At 40.9% G+C, this 10,513-nt stretch overlaps 1 protein-coding gene across 1 annotated transcript in view; it reads right to left on the reverse strand.

Moving 5' to 3' along the window:
• hdac7a (histone deacetylase 7a) overlaps positions 1-10,264 on the reverse strand; it is a 159,597-nt gene extending 149,333 nt beyond the window's left edge. The window contains exon 1 of the mRNA XM_060937070.1: positions 10,019-10,264. The gene's annotated coding sequence lies outside the window, so the exon portion shown is untranslated. The remainder of the gene's footprint in view (positions 1-10,018) is intronic.
• Between the last annotated feature and the right edge of the window lie 249 nt (positions 10,265-10,513).

Raw genomic sequence — 10,513 nt, forward strand, 5'->3', positions numbered from 1 at the left:
TGGCCTACTGATCTACTGAACTACTGATCTACTGACCTACTGATCTGCTGAACTACTGATCTACTGACCTACTGATCTACTGAACTACTGATCTACTGAACTACTGAGGTACTGATCTACTGAACTACTGATCTACTGACCAACTGATCTATTAATGTACTGATCTACTGAACTACTGATCTACTGACCTACTGATCTGCTGATGTACTGATCTACTGACCGACTGATCTACTGACCTACTGATCTGCTGATGTACTGATCTACTGACCAACTGATCTATTGATGTACTGATCTACTGACCAACTGATCTATTGATGTACTGATCTACTGAACTACTGATCTACTGACCTACTGATCTACTGACCTACTGATCTACTGAACTACATTAAAACCATTTCATTTTCACAAAAAATTACTTATCTTTAAAGGAACAGTCCACCGTACTTCCATAATGAAATATGCTCTTATCTGAATTGAGACAAGCTGCTCCGTACCTCTCCGAGCTTTGCACGACCTCCCAGTCAGTCAGACGCAGTCAGACGCGCTGTCACTCCTGTTAGCAATGTAGCTAGGCTCAGCATGGCCAATGGTATTTTTTGGGGCTGTAGTTAGATGCGACCAAACTCTTCCGCGTTTTTCCTGTTTACATAGGTTTATATGACCAGTGACATGAAACAAAGTTCAGTTACACAAATTGAAACGTAGCGATTTTCTATGCTATGGAAAGTGCGCACTATAATGAGAGGCGTACTAACACCTTCTGCGCGCTTCGACAGTGCATTGATATCTGAGCTCCGTATCAATGCGCTGCCGAAGCGCGCAGAAGGTGTTAGTACGCCTCTCATTATAGTGCGCACTTTCCATAGCATAGAAAATCACTATGTTTCAATTTGTGTAACTGAACTTTGTATCATGTCACTGGTCATATAAACCTATGTAAACAGGAAAAACGCGGAAGAGTTTGGTCGCATCTAACTACAGCCCCAAAAAATACCATTGGCCATGCTGAGCCTAGCTACATTGCTAACAGGAGTGACAGCGCGTCTGACTGCGTCTGACTGACTGGGAGGTCGCGCAAAGCTCGGAGAGGTACGGAGCAGCTCGTCTCAATTCAGATAAGGGCATATTTCATTATGGAAATACGGTGGACTGTTCCTTTAAAACAATGACAAATATATTTAAATTTCTGTGCTCAACTTTGAACTGAAATTTTGTGTGTGTGTGTGTTTCAATAATTGATTAATGTAAAACACACCCATTTTGGAAGATTAAAAAACAGAGAGATAAATAATATTTAATTACTGATGTGTATTTATTCTATAATATTTTACTTTGCAGAGTTTGTGGTGTGGTTTTGAAGTTTTAATTTATTAGTTGGTAATAAATAGAGGTAATTGTTATTAGCAGCACTTTTTATAAACAGAATTACTTAAAATTAAATTAGTAATAGTTATGATCATTTAAAAAAATGCAATCCATATGTCACTTCACAATGATTGTAAAATATATTTTAGCAATATATAAATAATATAAATATATGTTGTAGTGTTCATTATGACTGTTATAAAGAGTGCAGATTTAATTAGCTTTTAATCTTTATTACTGCTGAGCAAAATTATTATATATTAATATACTATATAGTATAATTATAACTCTTCCTAAATTTTACTCATTTGTAATAATTATTCATATAGTTACTCATAATCCTGATATACAGTCCTGTGCAAAAGTCTTTGGCCCTTATTTTTTTCATACAAAATTTGTTATAGAGTTCTATTTTATGATTTCTGTATTATCGAGTCAGTACAAAAACATTTTAGAGTCCAAACATTCATTTTCCAGCACAAAATTACAGTAGTGCTAGAAGGTTTGTGAACCCTTTCGAATTTTCTATATTTCTGCTTAAATATGCCCTAAAACATCATCAGACTTTCACACAAGTCCTAAAAGTAGATAAAGAGAACCCAGTTAAACAAATGAGACAAAAATATTATACTTGGTCATTTATTTATTGAGGAAAATGATCCAATATTACATATCTGTGAGTGGCAAAAGTATGTGAACCTCTAGGATTAGCAGTGAATTTGAAGGTGAAATTAGAGTCAGGTGTTTTCAATCAATGGGATGACAATCAGGTGTGAGTGGGCACCCTGTTTTATTTAAAGAACAGGGATCTATCAAAGTCTGATCTTCACAACACATGTTTGTGGAAGTGTATCATGGCACGAACAAAGGAGATTTCTGAGGACCTCAGAAAAAGTGTTGTTGATGCTCATCAGGCTGGAAAAGGTTACAAAACCATCGCTAAAGAGTTTGGACTCCACCAATCCACAGTCAGACAGATTGTGTACAAATGGAGGAAATTCAAGACCATTGTTCCCCTCCCCAGGAGTGGTGGACCAAGAAAGATCACTCCAAGAGCAAGGCGTGTAATAGTCGGTGAGGTCACAAAGGACCCCAGGGTAACTTCTAAGCAACTGAAGGCCTCTCTCACATTGGCTAATGTTAATGTTCATGAGTCCACCATCAGGAGAACACTGAACAACAATGGTGTGCATGGCAGGGTTACAAGGAGAAAGCCCCTGCTCTCCAAAAAGAACACTGCTGCTCATCTGCAGTTTACTAAAGATCACGTGGACAAGCCAGAAGGCTATTGGAAAAATGTTTTGTGGACGGATGAGACCAAAATAGAACTTTTTGGTTTCAATGAGAAGCGTTATGTTTGGAGAAAGGAAAACACTGCATTCCAGCATAAGAACCTTATCCCATCTGTGAAACATGGTGGTGGTAGTATCATGGTTTGGGCCTGTTTTGCTGCATCTGGGCCAGGACGGCTTGCCATCATTGATGGAACAATGAATTCTGAATTATACCAGCGAATTCTAAAGGAAAATGTCAGGACATCTGTCCATGAACTGAATCTCAAGAGAAGGTGGGTCATGCAGCAAGACAACGACCCTAAGCACACAAGTCATTCTACCAAAGAATGGTTAAAGAAGAATAAAGTTAATGTTTTGGAATGGCCAAGTCAAAGTCCTGACCTTAATCCAATGGAAATGTTGTGGAAGGACCTGAAGTGAGCAGTTCATGTGAGGAAACCCACCAACATCCCAGAGTTGAAGCTGTTCTGTATGGAGGAACGGGCTAAAATTCCTCCAAGCCGGTGTGCAGGACTGATCAACAGTTACCGCAAACGTTTAGTTGCAGTTATTGCTGCACAAGGGGGTCACACCAGACACTGAAAGCAAAGGTTCACATACTTTTGCCACTCACAGATATGTAATATTGGATCATTTTCCTCAATAAATAAATGACCGAGTATAATATTTTTGTGTCATTTGTTTAACTGGGTTCTCTTTATCTACTTTTAGGACTTGTGTGAAAGTCTGATGATGTTTTAGGGCATATTTAAGCAGAAATATAGAAAATTCGAAAGGGTTCATAAACTTTCAAGCACCACTGTAAATGTTACAGGAAAAAGAAGTCTGTATCTGAGCAGCATGTTCCATAAGAGAGCACTTTCCAGATGAAAAAAGAAAGCATAATGAAGGCTGCTGGGTTTTGGTGTAAAATGAAGAAGTGAGTGTGACAGTCAAAGTGTCCAGAAGAACTGTGGCTGGTTCTGTAAGATGCTCAGGAAAACCTACAGATCATTTCCACATAAAACTGACCTCACTGGACCTCAGACGGATTTTTTTTTTTTAAAGCAAAGGGTCGTCTCACACCAAATACTGACTTTGTTTCATTTATTATGACTCACTGCTGTTTACTGTTTATAGTATTATATTAAATTATAGTATAATATAGTATCATGTTATATTTGAGTATTATACTAAAATCCTGCTGTTTATATTATTTTTTAATGTTGAAACATTTAATTTCATTATTTTTAAACCATTTTTGGTCTTCAGCGTTTCTTTACATGTGCCTGTCTTTTGCACAGGACTGAAGATGTTTCTTCCTCTAGCAGCTCCAGTAACAAATTAAACAAAAAATTAAAACTAATTAAAACTTTTAAAAAATGGATGAAATATATTGATGAAATAAAGCTAAACAGTGACATGAAGAATCGGTGCGTGTTTTAAACACAGCACATCTGAAGCTCATCATCACTCTGGGAACACATTCATCTCTGTCTAACAGGAAGTCTTGCCAAGGGCTGAGGTTGACCTTTGAGCCCTCTTGACCTTCTGACCCTCCTGCAGTGTAAGAATTTACAGGTCACTTTCAGAGAGATGAAATCCTTCAGCGCTGACTTCAGATCAGATTTCCAGTGTGTGTGTGTGTGTGTGTGTGTAAGTGAATGAGCAGTGTTCTATAAGGTGTACACTTCAGTATTTCAGTTACTATATTGCTGACAGAGCTGCATGTTTCATGCTGGTCTGAGATCAGGCCTGATGTGTGAATAAGAACGAGGAGTTTCTCGGATTGGTGAAGGTCAGAAGGTCCTCATAAACACGACTGCAGGTAAAAGGAAGTAATTGAGTACTGCATGCACTGAGATGATGTCATTTCCACGACTGCTTTATGGCTGCTGCTCCATTGGCTGATTTAGGGGCGGGGTTACAGCTAGGAAATGATGTAATTTCTGCACATGCACCCTCCAAATCAGGTAGTGATGGGGGATTAGTGCTGGGTTGTGCAGTGATGACATCATCAGTAAGCACACACTTTCTTCTGACTGTGTCTGAGGCCCTGCCCACACGTGTACAGATATTTTTGAAAATTTAGTTTTTAATTCTCAGTTTAATAAAAACTCCCATCCATCCACATGAAGAGCACTGTTAGAAATGTCTCCATCTCCTCAAAAACAAAAAAGCAATTGGTAAAATTTAGTAGATATTTATTTGAATATGTATTTTAGCTCAAGTTCTGGGCTGCATTTTAATAGCTTATTATTATCATATATAAATATATATATATTTATATATAATTTGAGGTTTTATAGATTATATTTTATCAGAAGAGCGAAAGCAAAAAAAAAAAATGTAAATGATCAAATCACATGATCATGCCAGCGTATATAATGATGATTATAATGATAAGGGTCTGATCCTAAATCTGGGTTCTCGGTGCGGTTTGTAGCTCCAGGGCTGTGGATTCAGGAGCAGTACAGCGACATCAGATTCTGTGTCTTTATTCATGAGAATGTAATAAAAACACAAATAGAAATTAAACTGAAAACCAGAAATTACAGCACACATAGTAACCACCTGATCAAGATCCATGACAAACCGAGTCTTAGCACACACGCTAAACACGCAAGGAAACGCTGACATCAATTTCTACACCACTGAGGCCATGAACAGCTTTCCACAGGCCCTACACTGGAGAAACCTGAGCAGTAATATCACGAATATGATAATAATAACAACATCAGTAATATCAGGAAAATAGTTTGATGATTCAGTTGTATGAATCACCTTTAAGTGCCCCAGGGCGTTATGGGTATCCTTTATTTGTTGATGGTCCATCATTTGAAATAAGAAGTTATTTGGGACCTCCTGCTCCCTACATTTGAGCATTAACGCAAACGCAGCTACCTGACATCTGAAATAAAGCTGAATTAAGACACTGGGTTCTCTCCTCATCCAAAAAAACCACCACCACACTGTGTTCAAAACTGGTAATTAAAGAGCTTTATTTTTAAAGTGGATGTAAGTCACTGTTAATAACATTGAACATTTTGTGTAAGGGCGGTTTTATAAAATGAAAAAAATCTGACAGAACATGAATTAAAATGTAAATTATTAAAAGTATCACATGATATTAAATGATTTCAAATACAAACAGAACTCAAAGGTCAGTTTAATCCCCACACTATTATTTCTTGTTCCTACTTTTCACCGTGAGAGCCGCCATGTTGAAGTGACATCACACAATCGCAACTCAGAGAAATCAGAGCTCTCAAAAAACTCCAACTTTCCAAGTAGGAATTACGAGCTGAAAAGCTACAACATGCAGAAAACCAGGAGCCTTAAAAACATGAGACAAACCTGATGAATGAAAGATTCTGTTTTACAATGTGACTGATGTGTGTGAACAGGAATGTGAGCTGGAGAGGACACTGTCAATAACAGGCACTTTGGCGAGACAGAACACTTCCTGTTTGGACAGGAAATGCTACTGTGGCTCAGTGTTATCAGTAAGAACACAGAACAGTGAGAGACAAGTGACACAAACATTGCTCTGATTTATACTCAAATAAAGCCAACTGAAAGCCCAATGCTAAATTCAGAAACCAAAGCATGCTAGCATCAAGATTTGGAATAAATAAATAAATAAATAAACTATTAATGGAGGGGCGGCACGGTGGTGTAGTGGTTAGCGCTGTCGCCTCACAGCAAGAAGGTCCGGGTTCGAGCCCCGTGGCCGGCGAGGGCCTTTCTGTGTGGAGTTTGCATGTTCTCCCCGTGTCCGCGTGGGTTTCCTCCGGGTGCTTCGGTTTCCCCCACAGTCCAAAGACATGCAGGTTAGGTTAACTGGTGACTCTAAATTGAGCGTAGGTGTGAATGTGAGTGTGAATGGTTGTCTGTGTCTATGTGTCAGCCCTGTGATGACCTGGCGACTTGTCCAGGGTGAACCCCGCCTTTCGCCCGTAGTCAGCTGGGATAGGCTCCAGCTCGCCTGCGACCCTGTAGAACAGGATAAAGCGGCTACAGATAATGAGATGAGATGAGACTATTAATGGAACCAAGTGCATGTGGACCGTGGGAACACACACACACACACACACAAGAAAACAATGTCGGCTACAGTGTCATTTCTACCTGAGCGCAAAGTGTGTCACTTTATGTGAAAAAGAAAATCTCATTTTCAACTGGGACCACGACCCACAACAGGCTTGGACTCCATTTCATGGCCACTACTGACTACAAATCCCAACAACTCATGTGCTTAAGTTCACCTGACTTGACTTATTCACACCTGTCTGTCATTCAGCTGATCACACCCCATGGTATTTAGGGACTTTAGGATTCACTTGCACTTTATGAAGTAATCACTCAGTGTGTTTCACCGGACATTGCCAAGCCTTACATTTAATGTTCTTGTTCAGCTGGTTTTGATATTTTGGATTTTGCCTTTGCTCTGTTATTTGCTGATCACTGTTGTTTACTGTCTGTAAGAGTGAGCTTTTCATAGACTGTTTTATTCCAATTGTGTCCTGATCCAGCCCATTTGTGACATATTATTTTGCCATGCTATGGATGCAGCAGATTTGGAGAGCTCCCAGAACACGCTTTCCAACCAGCAACACCTCAAAGGAAAGCAACAGCAATGACTAACAAGTTGGACACCAAAATTTATCAGCTTGCTGAAGCTACCACCCAGGTCTCTTTCTCACATCCTGCCCAGGTGACATCCCCCCACTCCAGTCACTCATGTGAGTTTAAAGCTTCCGGGCAAGGCTCTCAGCTGGGCATAGATCATGACAACACCATGTAGCTCAAGCTCCCCCGACAACCACTACTTCAACCATACTTCAACAGTATCCCCTGTGCATCAGCACCATTGATAGAGACCCCAGCAGCACAGGGACCTTAACCATAGCACCAAGTCTGTTGAACTCCATGTCAGTGGACTTCACCCAGAAACCATATCCCTACTTGTCACTATCACCCCAAACACCTTCTCATTCTGGGCCTACCATTGATGCAACTTCACAATCTCCAGATAGCCTGGGCAGAGAGTCCATGGAAAGTCCAAAGCAGCACTGCCTGATTCATATCCCAGAGGAATATCAAGATTTCAGAGACATTTATTATTTTTTAAAACCCAACTGAGAAGTTTACCTCCTCACCATTCCTACAATGGTGCCATAGCACTCCTTCCTGGTGTCACTCCTTCTCACAATTTTATATATCCCATATCATTCACTGAACAGTGAGCCATGGAAGAATATGTACAGGAAGCACTGCACTAAGGGTACATCCGGCCTTCTGCCACTTCAGCCTTGGCTGGATTCTTCTTCATGGAAAAAAAGGGGGAGGCCTTTGTCTGTGCATTGATTATTGAGGCCTCAGTCAGATCACAGTGAAGTGTCCATATCCCCTGCCATTGGTTCCAAATGTCCTCAAACATCTCTGCTCGGCCTGATTCTTCACCAAACTTGATCTGTGCAGCACATATAATCTTGTGCACATCCATCCACATGACAAGTGGAAAACAGTCTTTAGCACCACCTCTGGCCACTATGAATATACATTCTTTCTGTTTTACTGCCAAGAGCTCCCATAGCTTCTCAGAGAAAAAGGCCACAGGATGTAATTTTGGCTTCTCTCCAAAGCACTGGGATAACACTGCTCCCACCCTGATTCAGATGCATCCACTTCCACTACGAATGGTTTGGCATTGTCAGGGTGCTGTAATACGGGTACTGTGGTGAACAAAGTGTTTAGTTTATGGAAGGCTTCCTCTGCATCACGGTTCCAGGATGGTAGTTTAGTATTTAGTATTGCAAACCTCACAAAACAGTTTGAAGATGTGGGCCACCCTGTCACTACTGTTACCTTGGCTTGGTCCATTGTTATGCCCTCCTGAATAAAGACATAATCCAGGAAGGATACGGTGGTGACATTAAACTCACATTTATCCTCTTTAGCATCCAGCTGGTTTTCTAGGAGGTAGGCAAGGACTCGTTTGATGTGCTGAATGTGAATTTCATGGGAGGAGGAGTCACTGATATAGGCAATCACAAAATGTACTAGCATATCTCTCAACACATCATTAATAAAACATTGAAAGATCAAGGGGGTGCAAGAGACCCTGTACGGCATGACTGGTAACACTGGCTAGAAGGCATCGCATACCCATTTGCTGTATTCACAGACTGTAAAAGCCTGGAATAAGGGCCACCACTTAAACACGGTCCAAAACACGTCTTAAACACGGCCCAAAAACTGATTATTGTACCTGAACACACCTGCACAGTAAAACATTCACATATAGTTGTGACTCTGAAATAAAGACAAACTGTCACATGACCTTCAGCAACACAACATGAGCCCATTAATAATGAGCTCTGAACAGAAATATTGTGCTTCAGTAAACACTGGATCATTGTTCAGTTTTAAGTCTGTGTGTTTATTTAATTTCTCTCATTCACAAATAACTGAGTGGGAGTTTAATCGAAGCTCCTGATTGGTCAGCTGCTGTAATCCTTATTATAACGTCATCAACTTCAACATTCCATCAGTGTGTGTCAACGGGGAAGTTTATCACTTTACTCTGAAACTGTTTATGAATACTAACAACTCAACTGACATCCTCTACAGAGCCCCAAGTGAACACACACACACACACACACACACACACACACACACTCTCTCTCTCTCTCTCTCTCTCTCTCTCTCTCTAAGTGTAAAGCCTATGTTGAAAATTCTCCAGTTCTCTTTTTCCCGTCTGTTGGTTTTTGGACACTGAGCTCTGATTCACTGAGGGTCTGTTCCCAATTTTCATCTCTCCCTCCTTCACTTCCTCCACCCAGAGAGAGAGAGAGAGAGAGAGAGAGAGAGAGATCCAAAAACAACACAACTTGAGAAAAGACACAAAATGTGTCTCCACATTTCAGTACACACACACACACACACACACACACACACAAGCCTCTCCCTGTTCAGCCAAACTCTTATCGGCTTTTTCCTTCCCCTCTGCGAGAGAGAGAGAGAGAGAGAGAGAGAGCGTGGGAGAGGGAACCTGCACCCACAAAACAACAGGAGGAAGCCGGTAATCTGAGCCCAGCGAGTGAGAGAGACAGGCATAGAGTGAGTGAGAGAGAGAGAGAGTGAGAGAGAGAGAGAGAGAGACACTTTGTGGAACAGTAATATTTCTGAAGTTTAACTTTGAACAGAAGTGCACTTATCCTTTAAACAAGGGAAGCAGGTGAAGTGCACACACTGCACTGCTAGTTGTCCGTCTGTCTGTCTCTCTTTCTGTCTGTCTGTCTAGCTTTCTGTGTGTCCAGTATGAAACCCAAATGTGAAAGCATGAGAGCAGCAGAATTAAACAAATGACTCACCAGCTCACAGTGTGTACTTCCACAGAGTTGAGAACTTTACACAAGTTTTCATGTTCCACGTCCTGATCCAAGAGACAGAGACAGCATCAACGGCATAGACAGAGAGAGAGAGAGAGAAAGAGAGAGAGAGAGACAGACAGACAGCATCCAGCAAAGACAGACAGAAAGCGAACAAGGGAAAGGGCTGAGCCCGTCTCTCTCTCTGTCTCAGTGACTATTACAATCCCTCAGAGTCTGAGTGAGTGGAGCAAGAAACAAGCTTTGTGTGTATGTGAATGTGAGGGGCTGGAGGTGGGAGGGACCCTCTGTAAGGAGGCCAGGGGCCGTCTGCGTCTGTGACACACACAATAGCAGGAAACAGTGTATCAGAGGGTAAAACACAAAACCCGAGACATTAATGAAGAAAAAGTGGAAAAATAACAACGAGGTCCAAAACCAACGGAAACAGTCAAGTCAATTTATTTGTCGAGTGCTTTTAACTATAGATGTTGTCAC

Source organism: Neoarius graeffei, chromosome 13, assembly GCF_027579695.1.
Source record: "Neoarius graeffei isolate fNeoGra1 chromosome 13, fNeoGra1.pri, whole genome shotgun sequence".
NCBI classification, from domain to species: domain Eukaryota; kingdom Metazoa; phylum Chordata; class Actinopteri; order Siluriformes; family Ariidae; genus Neoarius; species Neoarius graeffei.